Raw genomic sequence first — 17,245 nt, 5'->3', positions numbered from 1 at the left:
GTTTGCCAGTATAGCTGAAGTCACAGTTCCAGGAAGCTAGAATCAACTAGGCTAAGTGTACCCAGCTGTCTGTAGGAAATAGATGATTATAGGAAAATGTTGATTGCTTCAAAAATCTCTACATAGAACCTGTAATTAGTCCAGAAAATAACTGTTACATTTAGAAACCTTGGTCAAGGGGGAAATCAAACTATGACTTAAAAATGATGTGTTTCTGCAATAAAACCAACATACATGAAAGAACAGAAGAACAGAAGGAAGCCATTCAGTCTTCTGACTCTGTTCGGGCACTTAATAATTTATAGCAGGTCTGTGTCTCCTCTCCATTTACCCACATTCTTTAGTAATGTAATTAACATCTGTCAATAATCTATTAATCTCAATCTTGAAAACTTTAATAAAGTGAAATTCTACAAGGGAGGAAGGGAGGGAGGGAGGGAGAGAGAGAGAGAGAGACAGTGAGATTCCATTGTGTGAAAATTCCTCATTTCAGTCATCAATAATGTAGGTTCAATTTTATGATTTGGCTCCCAGGATTTTCCTTATTTATTCATATTTTAGTAATTCATTTCTGATTTTGTATTCATTACACTCTTCTGACCTACATGTTGGAAGTTTCATTTTTTTAGTTAACTACACATGATGGGTCTTTCACCTTGAATTTTTCTTTATCATTTACCTGTTCTATGCATTCTGAAGGATCCTATTAAATATGACATACTGTACCTTGACTTATTGATCCCTTAACCTAAATTTGCCAGTTCATGAATTGTCAAGAACCCATACTATCTCCAGTGCTTTCCAAGCTGGGGCCATCAGCAGTAGCATATCTTTGCTTGCATAAGTACCTGCAGCTTCACTTTTTCACAGAACCTATATGTGGAGACATTGACATCATCACTGTTAATTCTCTCATTAGACTCCACAAGCTAAGGTACTGTTTTCAGTACTGATTGTACCGTAACAGTATATTTGTTTTATTCCTTTAGCATTAGCGATCAGCTGCCACAAACCACTGGCCCCTGATGGAGATTTTTTTAGTTTTTATTCACTTGGCTTTAGACCTGAGGCATTATCTCTGTCAGCAGTTTTAGTTTTAATTGGCTGTTGTTCTTCATATTTGCAGCAGCATTTGTCAGCAGTTTCTTATTGGAAACTGACACCACTGAATGTCAATCTCTTGCATTAATTATTATTTTGTTATTTTTAAAGGACGGCTTTGCATAGAAAATATGTATTTAAATAATGATAACCCTCCTTGAGCTTAATATGAAGCAGTTTGGTGCAAACACTTAAAAGAATGAAAAGCGTCTAACAATGCTAATAGAGAAGTCATTTATCACAAAGTTAATGCCAGCATAGAGGCAAGAAAACAGATCAGGAAATGAGAAAATGCCAGTGTATGAACTCATTATAATAACTCCATTAATACATGATCACAGATCAGACACAGGCTTATTTTGAAATAAATATTTTTTGACATGTATGGAATGCTTCTGACACTTGTTAGGTGAGAAACAGAGTGCAAAATGAAGGGAAATTGCACTTTGGGAAGACCAGTGTAGGTCATAAATACTGTAATAGCACTGTGACAAATTAATAAAAGTATTTCTCCAATTTGTAAGGAAATATTTACTTTTAATTATTATTTTAGTGTAATAAATTGAATATTTAATGATTTGTTCCAGATTTGTGAATGAGCTGTCTTTAATTGAATGGTCAAGGTTGCTGAAATCTTATTACAATCCTATAACTTGCATAATAAAAGATTAATAGGTTAAACTAGAAGTGCTTTTGTAGTTTTGCAGGCCCATTTCTAAATGATTAATTTTATACCGCATTTAAAAGCATTACTTGTCAACTTTAAGACAAAAATTATTTTGCACAAAACCAGCACACAGTTAAATGCGCAGTTAAATTAAAAATCTATTCTTTAGGCATTAAATTTAAATCTGTTCACGTGCTTATGCTGAGTTCACCCTGAATTCAACGTCATTAAAGTGAGATGATTGTAAAGAATCTCTTCTGCTTTGCAGCAGCAATGTTGAAAATTGCCAAAAAATTGCATGTTTGCAAAAAGAAAACAAATCAATTCAACTAATCAGTCTCCTCTTAATAATCAGCAAAGAGATAGAAGGTGTTATTGACAATGGAATCGTGTCATTTATTTACCTGTAACCTAGCTATTTTTCAGTTTTGTCAGGACTACTTGACTCCAGGCCTCTTCCCAGCTTTGGATCAAACACAGACAAGACTTGATTACTAGGTGTGATGTGAAAGTGACAGTGCGGAGATCTGATATGTTGGTTCTTCATTCCTCATCATAAACGCTGCCTGACATGCTGAGTTCCTCCAGCATTCTGTATGTGCTATTCTGGCTGAAGGTCTGTGATTACTGATGTTCTGGAGGATTTGGTGCTGGGGACTCTTTTGTTTTGTGATATAAATAAATAACTTGGAGGAACATTTAGATGGGTGGGTTAGTAAGTTTGCACAAAGACTGGCGATGTTATAGTCAGAGTAGAGAGCTGTTCAAATTTTCACCAGGTATGGGAAGAATAATGACAGGTGGAGCTTGAACTGTGCAAGTGTGATGTATTGCACCATGGAAGGTCAAATCTAAAGGGACAGTGTACAGTTAATGGAAGAACCCCTTAACATCAAGCAACCCCATGGTTCTGGCCATGCTATCTCTTCTCAATTACCATTGGGCAGGAGGTAGTTCCACACCACCATATTCAAGAACAGCTTCAACTATTGAGTTATTGGGCTAATGTGCACAACCCTAGTGACTACCTTAGTACAGCAACACTATGAACACTTTGCACCACAATTAGCTTTGTATTTTTTGTTTAATTAGTGTGCTTCTTGTATAATTTTGTGTATTGTATGCTTAATTTATGTTGTTTGTGTGAATGTTGCATCTCTAATGCTATATGCTAATGATGCTGATGCAAGTAACTTTTCTGTTGCACCTGCACACACAGTGTATAACAATAAATCCAGCTTGACAGAATTGTCCAATTCCATAGCTCCCTGAAAGTGGCCATGTAAGTACAGAGGATGGTAAAAAAAATATATGGCCTGCCTTCTTTATCTTCACTGGTCAGGACATTGAGCATAAGAAGGTCATGTCACAGGTACAGTATATAAAACTTCGTTTTGGCGGCTCTTTGCTTAGCAGTATTGTGTGCATTTCTAGTGGCCCCATTACAGAAAGCATGTGGCGGCTTTGTAAAGCTCCACATTACAAAGAATGCTTAGAGGGTATGGCCTATAAGGAGAGGATGGACAAACTGGGGTTGTTTTATCTTGAACAGTGACGTCCGAGGGGAGATTTGATAGTGGATGATACAATTATGAGAAGCATAAATAAGAGAAACAGAATATTTTTCCCAAGTAGAATTATCACATACAAGAGGAAATGGATTGAAGATTCCAGTTGGGACGGGATTTCAATGAGATAAGGAGAAGTGCAGGGCAAGAGTTTTACACAGAGAGTATTACAGGTGGAAGGAGATATATTAGTGGTGTTTATAAGGCTAGTAGACAGGCACATGGATATGCAGGGAATGGAGGGGCATGGATCGTTTATCGGCAGAAGAGAATGAGTTTAGTTTGGCATTGTGTTCAGAGCAGATGTTGTCTATTCCCATGTTGTGCTGTTCTATGTTTTATGTTCTATGTTCTAAAACTCTGTAATGGCTGGAATCAGACCTTATGCACGAGCAGATGGTTATGGTTATGGAAGTCAATCACTGCATTCGTACATGGCAATGTCTGAAGCCCAGTTATCTTTAGCTGCTTTAGTAATCACCTTCTTTCCATCACAATAGAGGATCAATGTTTTTGCACAATCTTCAGTTCCATCGACAACTCCTTAGTGAGTGAATCAGCCATTGTCTACATTCAGCAAGACCTAGAAAACAGAACTACCATGAAAAACAATTTCACTGGATCACTTGATAGGAACCAACTTCCCTCTTTATTGACTCTGACTATACCTCTCATTGCCTCAGTAAAACAGCCAGAATAGTCAAAGGCTCCAACCACTCCAATGGTTCTCTCTTTTCCCTTCGCCCATCGGGAAGATAATACAAAGGCCTGGAATCACATACCGTCTAGCCCAGGGACAACTTCTAACCCACATTTATCAGACACATAGATGGATCTCTTGCACAACAAGACTGACTCTTGACCTCACGATCTACCTTGATATGATCCTGAACTTTATCTTTTACCTGCATTGTACTTTTTGATAGCTTTTACACTTTATTTACCACTGTTATTATTTTATTTTATTCTGCTTCAATGCATTACAAATGCCTAGTCTTCCAGAAACTACCTGGAGAAAGTGGGGCTTACTATTAATCAGAAATTCAAACAGACCAGCTTCGTCGATAATGTGGCTAAAAGAGCAGACCAGTAGCTGGTTCCTGCGGTGGGCGATCCACCTCCTGATTACCCAAGGATTTTTCACCAATGCACTTGTCATAAATGAAATAGAATTATCTCCAGTGCCCAGGAAGAGTGCAGCTTCAGTGACTCTGCAGAAGCTAGACATCATTCAGGTAAAAATAGTCTGATTATCTCCTCTTCCGATATCATGATCTCCCCTCACAATCAGCAGAACGGGCTGCAGTGTGAATACTTTACAGAAGTTACTGCAGCTGATTGCCTAGTTCCTCTGACAATATTTCTCAAATCCACAACTTTTATTATTAAGCAGGACAAGCTAGCAGTTGGTGTTCACGTGCATTATCTCCAAGAGGAGCATAGGGAGCAAAACCAGCCACTGCAGTAGGTCAATGATTTGATCACCATCGGCTTCTCAAAGGAAGCTGGGAATAGGTCTTGGGAATGCAATCCTATTGAAGCTGCAAGATTCAGAAAATTAATAATTATAGAAACTAATTAAAGGTGAAGTACAATTTTGAGGCAGAAGTAAACTACAAATCCAGATCTGAATTGGAATAATTTCAAGAATTTTTAATATTGACTAGATGTAAACTGGAGTACAGGCAAATAATTGGCTAGATTAACCATTGGTATTCTCAAATACCTTGTGGAGAGAGATTAAAACAATGTCTTGGAGAGGCTTTGTATTCAGCCACTCAGTCAAGAAAGATGGTATAGTACAGGTGGAGAATTATGTCAATAATGGCTGCTGGTGATGTACAGTAAGTGATTTTAGGTATTATTTGTATACATTTATAAAACAGAACACTATTCTTCATTCCAGCAAATGACAGAAAAATCCAATAACCTTTATTTGGATTTCTGTAGTACCTTTAATGCAGAAATCATGAGAGGGAGAACACTAAATATTAGGTGATGAGCTTAGAATATGACTAAAACCTTGCTAAAATTGGAGACGAAGAGACAGTTGTACAAAGCACAGTGGCAGATAATAATAAAATAGGTCAAATTATTGGTCCTCAGCATTTGTAGAGGGATCTTGATTGATGGGATGATGGCAAAGAAGCAACGACTGGAATTTCTGGAAGCAATTCAGAAGGTAAAGGTTGCATACATGCCAAAGAGGAAGAGGTATTCTAAAGGCAAGGTGACACAACTATAGCTAAGAAGAGAAGTCAAAGCCAACATAAAAGCCAAAGTGATGGCATATAATAGAACAAAACTGAGTGGGAAGTTAGAGGAATGGGAAGTTTTTAAAAAACAACAGAAGGCAACTGAAAAGTGATTAAGAAGGTAAAGATGGAATATGAAAGTTAGCTTGCCAATAATATTAAAGAGGATACCAAAAGTTTCTTCAGATACATAAAGTGTAAAAGAGAGGTGAGTGTAGATATTGGACACTGGAAAACGATGCTAGAGAGGTAGTAATGAGAGACAAGGAAATGGTGGACAAACCGAATAAGTATTTTGCAACAGTCTTCACTGTGGAAGGCACTAACAGTATGGTGGAAGTTCCAGGTGTCAGGGGCCATGAAATATGTGAAGTTACACTGAAACGGAAAGATCTTAAGGTAGATAAGTCACCTGGACGAGATGGTATACACCCTAATGTTCTAAAAGAAGTGGCTGAAGATATTGTGGAGACATTAGTAATGATCTTTCAACAATCACTAGATTCTGGCATGGTTCCAGAAGACTGGAAAATTACAAATAACACTCTGTTCTTCAAGAAGAGAGAGAGACAGAAGAAAGGACACTATAGGCCATTTAGCCTGATCTGAGTGGTTGGGAAGATGTTGGAGTTGGTTATTAAGGATGAGGTTTCATGGTACTCGGAGGCACATGATACAATAAGTCATAGTCACAGAACAGAGTTGTGTAAGGACTGATCCCTGCAGAAAACAGAAAGGTGGGGGGGAAATGTGTTTGGTGGTGAGATCCAGTTGAATTCCTTCTTCTCCGCCACACCTGCTCTCAGGATGAGGCTTTTCTTTCTAGAATGAAGGAGATGCCCTCCTTTTTCAGGGAAAGGGGCTTCCCTTCCTCCGCCATCAATGCTGCCCTCAACCACATCTCTTCCATTTCTCGCACATCCGTTCTCACTCCATCTTCACACCACGCTGCTAGGGATAAGGCTCCTCTTGTCCTCACCTACAACTTCACCAGCCTCCGTGTCCAGCACATAATTCTATGAAACGTCCAACACCTCCAACTGGATCCCACCACCAAACACATCTTTTCCTCCTTCCTTTTTCCGCTTTCCAGAGGATTGCTCCCTACGTGACTCCCTTGTCCATTTGTACCCCCCATCACTTCCCACCGATTTCCCTCCTGGCACTAATCCTTGTAAGTGGAACAAGTACTACATCTGCCCTTACACTTCCTCCCTCACCACCATTCAGGGCCCCAGACTGTCCTTCCAGGTGAGGCGACACTTCACCTGTGAGTCGGCTGGTGTGGTATACTGCGTCTGGTGCTCCCAGTGTGGCCCTTTATATATTGCTGAGACCCGACGCAGACTGGGAGACCGTTTCGCTGAACACCTACGCTCTCTCCACCAGAGAAAGCAGGATCTCCCAGTGGCCACACATTTTAATTCCACGTCCCATTCCCATTCTGATATGTCCATCCATGGCCTTCTCCACTGTCAAGATGAAGCCACACTCAGTTTGGAGGAACAACACCTTATATACCGGCTGGGTAGCCTCCAACCTGATGACATGAACATTGACTTCTCTAACTTCTGCTAATGCCCCTCCTCCCCTTCTTACTCCATCCCTTATCTATTTGTTCATTTGTTTGTCTGCCTGTTCGCTTGTTTGTTTGTTTGTTTATTTATTTATTTATTTATTATTCCCCCTTATTTTTCCTCTCTCTTTTCTCTCTCTCTGCTCCTCTCACAATCACTCCTTGCCTGCTCTCCATCTTCCTCTGGTGCTCCCCTCCCCCTTTCTTTCTCCCTAGGCCTCCCGTCCCATGATCCTCTCCCTTCTCAATCTGCGTATTCCTTTCACCAATCACCTTTCCAGCTCTTAGCTTCACCCATCCTCCTCCTGTCTTCTCTTATCGTTTCAGATCTCCCCCTTCCCCTCCCACTTTCGAATCTCTTACTATCTTTTCTTTCAGTTAGTCCTGATGAAGGGTCTCGGCCTGAAACTTTGACTGTACTTCTTCCTATAGATGCTGCCTGGCCTGCTGAGTTCCACCAGCAATTTGTGTGTGTTGCTTGAATTTCCAGCATCTGCAGATTTCCTCGTGTTTGGTTGATGTTTTGTACTTTGATTTTCAGACAGCCTTTGACATGATGTCACACATGAAGCTGATTAATAAGCTACAAGCCCATGGTGTTTCAGGAAGGATTCTAGCACGAATAAAGCAGTGACTGTTTGGCAGGAGGCAAAGAGTGGGAATAAAGGGAGCATTTTCTGGTTGGCTGCCCATGATTAATGGTGTTCCATAGGGGTCTGTGTTGGAACCGATTCTTTTTATGTTATTTGTCAATGATTTGAATGATGGAATTGATGGCTTTGTTGTTAAGTTTTAGATGGTATGAAGATAGGTGGAGGGGCAGGAAGTTTTGAGGAAGTAGAGAGGCTGCTGAAGGACTTAGACAGGTTAGGAGAATGGGCAAAGAAGTGACAGATGGAATACAGTTTTGGGAGGTGTTTGGCCATGCACTTTGGTAGAATAAATGAAAGGCTTGACTACTTTCTAAATGGAGGGAAATTAGAATAGAACTGAGCTGCAAAGAGGTTTGGGAGTCCTTGTGCAGGATTCTCCAAAGTTTATATGTAGGTTAAGTCCATAGTGAGGAAAACAAATGCAATGTTAGCATTCTTTTCAAGAGGATCGAATATAAAATAAAAGATGTAATGTTGAAACTCTATAAAGCACTGGTGAGGCCTCACTTGGAGTAGTGTGTGCTTATCTTGGAAAGGATTAACTGAAACTGGAGAGGCTTCGAAGGAAGATCAGAAAAATGATTTCAGGATTGAATGGCTTGTCATGTGAAAAGTGTTTAATGGCTCTTGACCTATATTCGCCAGAAATTATTAGCGTGAGGGGTAACCTCATTGAAAACTATCGAATGGTGAAAGGCATTGGAAGAATGCATGTAGAGAAGATGCTTCCTCTGGTGGGAGAGTCTAAGCCCAGAGGACACAGCCTCAGAATAGAGAAGTGTCCTTTTAGAATGGAGGTGAGAAGGAATTTCTTCAGCTAGAGAGTGATGAATCTTGGAATTCTTTGCCACAAGCAACTGTGGAGGCCAAGTCTTTGTGTAAATTTAAGGCCGAGGTTGATAGATTCTTGATTGGTCAGGGCATGAAGGGATATGGGAAGAAGACAAGAGATTGGGACCGAGAGGAAAATTGGATCAGCCATGATGAAATGGCAGAACAGACTTGATGAGCCAAATGGCCTAACTCTGCTCTTATATCTTATCATCATAGGGTCTTATGGTATTTTAAGACACTTAATTGTAGCACCAAGGAAATTCACTGCAATTGTGATTGTGGCTGTATAACGGCATCGCCCCCCGCCCCCCATCACCACCACCCTGTGCTAGTGTTGAGGAAGCTCTCTGTGAGATCCATGGTGCCAGCCAAGACCTCTAAGCCACACGCCCTGTCAGTCTCCTTATTATTGCTGGCAGTGTCAACCATCTTAACTTAAAAGCAGTCTTGCCTAAGTACTATCAGTGTTGACTTTTCTGCCACATTAGACCTGGTTTATACCAGCATCCCTGGTGCATACAAGGCTGCCCCTGGCCCATCTTGGATACTCTGAGCACGTATTTATTCTGCTAATTCCTGCTTACAGTTTACCGATTAACCAAGTCAAGCTAGTTCAAAGGGAAAGAATGACCCGGCCAGAAGGAGTAATCTCAGCTTTACAGTACAATTCTGAAATTACAGATGAGAATCCCTTCATGGAGGTGGCTACCCAGAACCAAGACTTTAACTTCGAAGAATATTCAGGATCTGTGACTAGCTAGATAGAGGAGTGCACGGAGGATGCCACTGCTATTAAACACATCTCTGTGAGGGCAAATCAGAACCTGTGGTTGACAGCAGAGCTTAGGTTCTGCCATGAGATTGGGTTGCAGCCTTTGGTTCGGGGAAAAGAAGATGGATCTTAGGTTAGCACCAGGAAGGGAAGACAGGATTATTCACAGAGAAAATGCAGCCATTTCTGTGACACCAGAGATACGTGGCAGGGCATTCAGGGCAATCCGTCAGTGAGGAAGGTCCCCCTCTCTCCTAGGGGCAGGCAGTCTATCTGACTGAGCTGATGTGAGGAAGACCCTTGACAGGGTCAATCCATGTAAATCTGTGTGGCTGGTTAACTTACCGGGTCAGGTGCTGAAGGACTCTGCAGCCCAGTTAACAGAGGTCCTAATAGACATCTTCATCATTTCCAGAGAACAGTCACCTGTCTCCCTGGACTTCAAGGCAGGCAGCATCTTCCCAGCATCAAAGAGGGTGGCGGTAACAGCTACAGTCCAGTGTCACTGACCTCAATAGTAATGAGCTGACAATGACATAGCCTTGGCTTTATTTCCACTCCATCTGGTCCCTCCTGGACAATAATGCCTCATACCTAACGATTCAGGAACAGCTTCTTCCACTCTGCCATCCAATTTTGAAACGGACATTGAACACATGAACACTACCTCAATACTTCCTCATTTCTGCTCTTTTGCACTATTTATTTTAACTATTTAATAGACATACAGTATATATACTTACAGTGGTTCAGTTTTTTCCAGTATTTCTTTATTGAGTATTTCATAGTACTGCCGCAGTAAAGTTAACAAATTTCACAGCATATGCTGATGATATTAAACTAGATTTTGATTCTGCTACACAAGGGTGCTGCTCATCAACTTCAGCTCGGTGTTCATCAGAATCAAATTAGGTTTAGCTTCATCGACATATGTTGTGAAATTTGTAAACTTGGCAGCAGCAGTACAAGCAAAACATTGTAAAGTAGAAAGAGAAAAATTAATAACTAAACCAATGACAGTAAGTAGATATATGTATTTAAATAGTTAGATTAAAAAGAATGCAACACAGAAATAATATTAAAAAAAAGTGAGGTGGTATTCATGGGTTCAATGTCCATTTAGGAATCGGATGGCAGAAGGGAAGCAGCTGTTCCTGAATCACTGAGTGTGTGTCTTCAGGCTTCTGTACCTCCTTCCTGAATGTAACAAAGAGAAGAGTGCATGTCCTGGGTGATGGGGGTCCTTAGTAATGGACACCACCTTTCTGAGGCACTGATCCTTGAAGATGTCTTGGATACTATAGAGGCTAGATGACTAACTTTACAATGTTCTGTAGCTTATTTCGGTCCTATGCAGTAGTACCTCCCCCCCCCCCACCCCACACACACCAGACAGTGATGCCTCCTGTCAGAATGATCTCCACGGTACATCTATAAAAATCTCTTCAAATTCCTAATGAAATATAGCCACTGCCTTGCCTTCTTTATAGCTGCATCAATACGCTGGGAACAGGTGAGATTATCCTTCAGAAGCTGGTGGGTAAACTGTCCTCATTGAGTCTCAACTCCTCTTTTCGAAACTGGATCTTGAACTTCTCAACAGAAGGACCACAGTCAGTCTGTGCTGGTGGCAGTAACTCTAGCTCCATCGTGCTCAGATCCAGCGTCCCACCGCAGTGTGCTCAACCCACTGTTGAACACGTAGTTAATACATGACTTTACTGATAGATCCAGCTCAAAATGAATCATCAAACTTCAAAGTAAATTCATTATCGACGTACTTGAGATTTGTTTTCTTGCAGGCATACACAGTAAATCCAAGAAATGGAACAGAATCAGTGAAAGGACACACATCTTCAAATTTGCTGAAGATACAACAGGGGTTGACCTCATCAACAACGATGACAAGAGGAAGTAGAGCGGCTTGAGGTATGGTGAGAGAGCAACAGTTTGATTCCCTATGTGGACAAGAGATGATTGTGGACTTTAAGAAGGTGCTAGCTGACCACTCCTCACTGCACATGAACAGCTCCTCCACAGGGAGAGTTAGGATCACAAAGCTTCTGGGAGTGCACATAACACCTGATCCCTCAGCATCATCTCTTTAGTCAAGAAAGCACAGCAGTGTCTGTGTTTCCAGAGGAGTTTGAGGTAAATGTGACTCCCTTCCCCATCAGCTCCCCATTGTAACCAATTTTTAAAAGAGCACCATTGAGACTGCCCTGGCCAGCTGCATCTCCATCTGATGCAGGAATTGCAAGGCACCTGACTGCAAGACTCAACAAAGGATTGCAAGGATGGCTAAGTGGACCATTAGGTCTTCTCTTCCAGCCATCTGAGAATTTTATCAGGAGTGTTGTGTACGCAGGGCCGTTTGCATCATAAAGGATCCCCTTGTCTCCCGTGCATCCCTTCCACACCCTCCCCCCCACATCATCAGGCAGGAAACTTCTGGGATTTTAAAAATTATTTGTTAATTTATCTGTGATAACATTACTTTACGTGTTGTGTGTAAGTATTATATATTGTGTTGTGCACCCTGATACAAAGGAACTTTGTTTCGTTTGGCAGTATACATGTATACAGCTGAGCAACAATAAACCTGAACTTGAACTCGACTGAAAGGAATTGTTTAGAGATATCTGAGGAATGAAGGACCCATCTCTGACAGTAATAGGATAGTCAATATAACATAGAAGTACAGTTGCGTCAGCATGTATTAATCAGTCTGATGGCCTGGTGGAAGCAACTGTCCCAGAGCCTGTTCGTCCTGGCTTTTATGCTGCTGTACCGTTTGATAGCAATGATAGCAGTTTGATAGCAAAATGATAGCAGTTTGAACAGTTTGGGTTTGGGGTCACTTGTGTCTTCAATGATCCTTTGGGCCCTTTTCTACACACCTGTCTTTGTAAATGTCCTGAACAGTGGGAAGTTCACATCTACAGAAGCACTGGGCTGTCTGCACCACTCTCTGCAGAGTCCTGCGATTGAGGGAAATACAGTTACCATACCAGTCAGGATGCTCTTAATTGTGCCCCTATAGAAAGTTCTTAGAATTTGGAGGCCCATACCAAACTTCTTCAACCGTCTGAGGTGAAAGAGGTGCTTTTGAGACTTCTTCACCACACAGCTTGTTTGAGTTTGATTTCACCATTCAAGAGAAGTATTCAATAGATAGATAGATGATAGAGGTATGAAGGGCTATGGTCCCAATGCGGCTGATGGGAGTAAGCAGTTTAAATGATTCAGTATAGAGAAGCTGTGCCAAAGGACCTGTTTCTGTGCTGTATTTTTCTAAGATTCTCTGACTGTAATTATGTAAATGTATGGTTGAAGGGTGGCTGAATGTTCAGTTTCCATAAAATTTCTCCCTGTGTTTTGAAGACTCTAAAAGGCCAAAGTCAGAAATTAAAGTGTGCTGAATGTTATATAAGACAGTATAGGCTTGTGAAAATAGTATGGATCAACAACATAAAGTGATTGCAGAACAGAAGTATGGATTTTAAATGTCTTACACGGAAGCACGTATAGAATTAAGAGTGGCAGAAATAGGGTGGGTAGTCAGAATCTTTTCCCTGGTAGCCATATCAAAAATAAAATGGCATATTTTCCAGGTGAGAGGAAGGATTTTTAAAAGGGATTTGAGGGGAAGGTTTCTTTACATGGAAAGTAGTTAAAATCTGGAATTCACTGCGAGAGAAGGTGGCAGAGCCATGTACAGTTCACTATGCTTTTAATTAAGGAAGGTGGTGCCCCAGCTGTCACAGTCTATATCAAACATTTGAATGGCTGGATCCAGTGTCCAGGTTTTCAGATGATGCAAAGTTAGATGGCAGTGTGGGTTGAAGATCCAAATGAAGTCCACGTGAAGGAAATAAAGAACTAAACCAAGTATGGGAGGCATGTGAAGAAATGTATAAGAAATTCCTTATGAGAAGACTAACATCAGTGATCCTGGAGAAATTGCCTTAGGAGATGACCAGCTTCAGTGACTCTGGAGAAATTGCCTTAGGAGATGACCAGCTTCAGTGACTCTGAAGAAGTTGCCGTAAGAGATGACCAGCTTCAGTGACTCTGGAGAAGTTGCCGTAAGAGATGACCAGCTTCAGTGACTCTGGAGAAGTTGCCGTAAGAGATGACCAGCTTCAGTGACTCTGGAGAAGTTGCCTTAGGAGATGACCAGCTTCAGTGACTCTGGAGAAGTTGCCTTAGGAGATGACCAGCTTCAGTGACTCTGGAGAAGTTGCCGTAAGAGATGACCAGCTTCAGTGACTCTGGAGAAGTTGCCGTAAGAGATGACCAGCTTCAGTGACTCTGGAGAAGTTGCCTTAAGAGATGACCAGCTTCAGTGACTCTGGAGAAGTTGCCGTAAGAGATGACCAGCTTCAGTGACTCTGGAGAAGTTGCCGTAAGAGATGACCAGCTTCAGTGACTCTGGAGAAGTTGCCTTAAGAGATGACCAGCTTCAGTGACTCTGGAGAAGTTGCCGTAAGAGATGACCAGCTTCAGTGACTCTGGAGAAGTTGCCTTAAGAGATGACCAGCTTCAGTGACTCTGGAGAAGTTGCCGTAAGAGATGACCAGCTTCAGTGACTCTGGAGAAGTTGCCGTAAGAGATGACCAGCTTCAGTGACTCTGGAGAAGTTGCCGTAAGAGATGACCAGCTTCAGTGACTCTGGAGAAGTTGCCGTAAGAGATGACCAGCTTCAGTGACTCTGGAGAAGTTGCCGTAAGAGATGACCAGCTTCAGTGACTCTGGAGAAGTTGCCTTAAGAGATGACCAGCTTCAGTGACTCTGGAGAAGTTGCCTTAGGAGATGACCAGCTTCAGTGACTCTGGAGAAGTTGGCTTACTAGATAACCAACATCAGTGATTCTGGAGAATTTTCCTAACTAGATAACCAACATCAGTGACTCTTGAGAAGTTGCCTTAGGAAAAGACCAGTATCAGTGACTCTGGAGAAGTTGCCTTGGGAGTTGGCCAGCATCCACCTCATATGAAGAAGCTGAGTGAGGGACTTAGAGATGAACTCGCCAAGACCGCAACTCAACCAGGTTCAGCAAGAGTGCCTAATACCTTAATATGGGCAGTGTGGTTTGGACGTTGTAAAAGTAAAGGGTTGTGCAAATAATTAAGAGTTATCAAACTAGAGTTAAATGATTGCTTGAAACCACGTGGTGAATCTTCGAGTTGTTTGAATCAATCTTGATTAATAAGTATATTTGATAGGCAAAGTCATTGGGCTGCATTATCATTTGTTGCATTGAATTGGCGATAGAATGCCTGCTTAACTTCAGGTGTCAGTATTCAGAATCGGTCTGCCAATGTCTGTTCAGCTTTCCCTCTTCCCTTGGCTGGCCACAGCTCCCAGGATGTCTGACGAAGTAATTCCAGCATGGGTATACAAGATATTGATGAGAATTGGATTAAGAAAGTAAGAAGTAAGTCTGAATCTGTTGTTCAGTTATTTTTGCAAGGGTAGAGTGTTTCCTGTATGAGCAAGCATACTTGGCCTTGATGGCAATCTGCCATTGAGTCCATTATACATTACCGTAGAATTGAACATCTTACTTTATTTTAATGGACTAGAAGGTAGATTATTAAAACCTATGACAAGGCAGTATAAAATATATTGGGATAATTTATTGTCACGGTCACTACGTTGATTGAGATGCAATCACTCAAGTTTGCTCAGCATTTTTTTTCTGGGTAAGTTGTATTTAACAACTAGTAGCTGAAAATGTCTAGAAATAAGTGCTCTGTTTACTGTGTTATATAATCAAATTTTGATGTTTTTTTTCCATATCTCTTGAAAATGTGGTCATTTTAGGGGAGCAACACACAAAATGCTGAAGGAATTCAGCAGGTCAGGCAGCATCTATGGTAAAGACTACAGTTGATTTTTCAGGCTGAAACCCAGGGTTTCACCACTTTGTGAAATATGACACAGCACTTCTAGCTAGAGGACTGTAACACAGAAGCAGGTTCATAAGTTTGGGAAGTGAGACTGAAGACACTGATTACAAATAAGCACATAAATCATTTATTTACAAACAGTAAGAGATACGATCAAACATCAAAGTCCCCCAAATTGGGAAAACTACAAAACTAAATATTCATCACACAGGTACTTAGCTAAGATTGCAAGTCTGGAGCATACTTTCCCAAAGGTTATTCATGACCTCAGTGTGAAGCAGGCCCTGGGGATGAAAGAAAAGCAGCTGAGCTTCTCGTGTATGATACCCCTATACCCATGAGGTGCCTGAAACCGGACACCAGTGCCTTGACACCCAGGGAACCAGTGAGAAAGAGCTACTGCGTGTTTCAAACAGGCCAACAGATGACCAGCACAGTACAGGTGGCTTTTGACTGACAAGTAAATCAACCCCCTGACATGACAAGCACATCACATTTCATGTATATAGACAGAAGGCTGAAACCATGCAGCAGGACAGACTTTATCTTTGGAGAAAGAAAAATAATTAATTTAACGATTAAAATCATTGAAAGGTTGTGATGAAAGTTCATCAATCAAAAACATTAATCCTGTTTCTCCCTCCACTGATGCTGCTTGACCTGCTGAGTATTTCCAAGTTGTGTTGGTTATCTCGTAATTCAGACTTCCAGCATGTGCAATAATTTGGTATTCGAATGGTCATCAAGTGTTTATTGCTTGAAATGTATGTGGAGTTACATCATCTATTCACCTGAAGCACTAAAATTGTAATTAGTTTACATTTTGCTGATTCAGAATTGGTGTTGGCAAGTCATAGTGTTTTCGTAAATCTTCATTGTACACAGAAGAAAACAGGAGTTGGAGTAGGCCTCCAATCCCGACATGGCTCCCTGCCATTCAATGATCAACGCTGGCCTCAACTCCTGTCCCTGCAGCTACAAATGCAGCAACAATCAATATGAAGCTGAGAAAGGGTTTATAAACAAAACCCGAGATTTATTAACCTCTGCTCAAAGCTTAGAAAAGTAAATAAATTACTAACTTAACCGGAAGTTAACAGTTAGGCAGCAATATCTAACGAACAGTCAAACTTAGATACTGTTCTTAATGAGTTCTCATCCAAGCACAGACTTAAAGTGGTAAATTCAAAAGTCCATGTGCTTTATACAGTCATTAAGGAGAGACTTCCCCGAAACAATGATTCCTTCGAAATAACAACGAATCTGCCAATCCCACAGCTGAGAGATGCCTTGTTCCAAGAAATCACAAGGAAAATAAAGGGACTGACCTTTTGATTGGAGGGTGGTCACTGCACAAACCTTCCCCACCTTGCAGGGGTTTAACTCAAAAGTGCATGCCACAATTCCCAAATGAATTCAAAAAAAGGATGGATTATTCCCAAGACACTGAACGACAGTAACTTTATCCAATCCTTTGAACTCAGGTAACTCCGGTAATGCCTTCACTTCCGATACTGGACTGTAAGGGAAAAATAAAACAAACAAATAAAACAAACAAAACCAGTGGAGTCTCCACACCTCCGACCGGGAACAACAACGTTGCATCAAAAATAAAAATGAGAACTATGTCACAGACCACGGGATGGTTTAAATACTGTTTAGAACATACCATCACGTGACATAACACCATCCCACTCACAAAACCATTACATCATCCCACTGTCCTGTGCTCAAACTGTGAGTATGTAACACTGCAGAAAATTTTTAACAAGCCAGTCATGTCTTAGAAGCCTAGGATGATGGCACCTTACGGCGACTCCTTTGCTTGCACTTTTGGAAACAGCTCTATTTCTATATTTAATATCTCTTTTTTTTTCCTTTTCAGGTTTCTTTTGAAGACCCTG

General features: G+C 41.1%; 1 long non-coding RNA gene across 1 annotated transcript in view; it reads right to left on the bottom strand.

Moving 5' to 3' along the window:
* LOC132404394 (uncharacterized) overlaps window positions 1-16,937 on the bottom strand; it is a 42,706-nt gene extending 25,769 nt beyond the window's left edge. Inside the window, exon 1 of the long non-coding RNA XR_009515523.1 lies at window positions 16,670-16,937. This is a non-coding gene — a long non-coding RNA (uncharacterized LOC132404394). The remainder of the gene's footprint in view (window positions 1-16,669) is intronic.
* Between the last annotated feature and the right edge of the window lie 308 nt (window positions 16,938-17,245).

The sequence above is a fragment of the Hypanus sabinus genome, chromosome 14 (assembly GCF_030144855.1).
Source record: "Hypanus sabinus isolate sHypSab1 chromosome 14, sHypSab1.hap1, whole genome shotgun sequence".
Lineage (NCBI taxonomy): Eukaryota > Metazoa > Chordata > Chondrichthyes > Myliobatiformes > Dasyatidae > Hypanus > Hypanus sabinus.
Note: the sequence above shows the minus strand (reverse complement) of the source record. Positions and strands in the feature narration are given on the sequence as shown.